Here is a 1,728-nt window from a genome sequence, read left to right as displayed (position 1 = left end):
CCCTTGTCTAGCTTGGATTAACACATAGTCTACAGGCACACACCTGATCATCTACATTTGCTCTCTTACAACACTAAACTATGTTTTCTACCTTTATCTTGTATCTATCTACCACTTCAGCATTTTATTAAAAATAATAATAATAAAGAGAGAAATGTGGTATCCACATATAAATCAAGTATAAAAATCAAATGAGTATTCATATTTGAACTGACTGTTTATAGTTCATAATGCATGAGCAAAACCGAAAGTTTCTGTGATGACTGCCCTTGTAGTGTTCAACATGCAACTTATTCACTATGTGAGAATTTGTTCTCCATGTAAGAACTTGTTCGTTATGCTTCAGAAGATTGGAGATGGATGAAAATTAGGCTTGGGGTGGATTAATGATTGTGCATTGAGCATTGACTCCCCTATACAGAATTTTATTGTTTTTAACAACCATTTGATCAATAAATATGAGAGATGCCCTCACAAGAAAAAAAAAAAAAAAAGTACACACTTCCAATTGTAAAATAAATAAGTAACCGGGATGTAATGTATAGCATAAGGAATATAGTCAAAATATTGTAACAACTTGGTCTGGTGATAGCTGGTACCTAGAATTATCATGTATATAAATGTTGAATCACTGTATTGTACACCTGAAACTAATGTAATACTGTGTGTCAACTACCCTTCAATAAAAATTAATTATCTACAAAACAAAAACAAAAACAAAAAACTAATGGAGTGATTTAATTTTGAGCATTTTGATTCAAATGCAGGGAAGTTTTGAAGGACAAACATGTGCACTACATGGGGCTCTTTGAGTTCCCATCACAAATGTTAGACTTTTTAGGCACTCTAGGGCTGATCAAGGTCATTCTTGCCACTCTTTTGAAGGACAGGGAAGTTTGTAACCATCTCCCAGAGTGCAAAGGAGCCCGTGTGGTGGTGTCACCTGGAGACAGCAGGGAGGGATTCTGTGGTCATGGGCCCGGGGCTAAAAGGAAATCCTTTAGTGCCTCTGCCATTGCTTTATTTTCCCCTGTGCTTCACCAAAGCCATGGACTGAATAAAACAATATTGCTTCTCTGCTTAATTCACCAGATTAAGGAGAGAGACCTTCTATTTCTTTATTAACTAGGGTAAATCAGAAATGTAGTTACAGAAGTGACTCTCATTGCTTGAGTGATTAAAAAAAAAGTTGTGTTACTATTTAACATGACAACTATAAAAACTTCATAAGAGCATGGAAGATATTCTGGGGTACATTAAGTGGGACAAAACACAAGATGAGAAATAGTATGCTCTCCAATTTAGGGAAAAAACACATAGTACATTATTATCTTTCATTTGGTTTTCTCTCTCTTTTCTACACTTTATGCACTGTAGCATATTTATGAGATATACTAAAATCAAACTTATAGTTTTTACTAATTAAGAAAAGAAAATTATAGAAAAACAGGGGTAACCTTGGGGTACTTGTTGTTTGAGTCCCTGGCACCACATTCACAGTGACTTTGGATAAAGGCATACATAGGCTAGTTCTACAGCAATAAAATATTATTTTATTGAACATTGCCTCATCACTGCCAGTATTTTTATTGCTGTATGACCCAATGGTGGTTTAAAAATAACTCAAATGTTATAGCACCTTATAAATTTCAGCATTATTATTATTATTTTTTGTAGATAATTATTTTTTATTGAAGGGTAGTTGACACACAGTATTACATTAGTTTC

This window comes from Manis pentadactyla, chromosome 2, assembly GCF_030020395.1.
Source record: "Manis pentadactyla isolate mManPen7 chromosome 2, mManPen7.hap1, whole genome shotgun sequence".
Taxonomy (NCBI): Eukaryota; Metazoa; Chordata; class Mammalia; order Pholidota; family Manidae; genus Manis; species Manis pentadactyla.
This window is presented reverse-complemented; position numbering follows the sequence as displayed.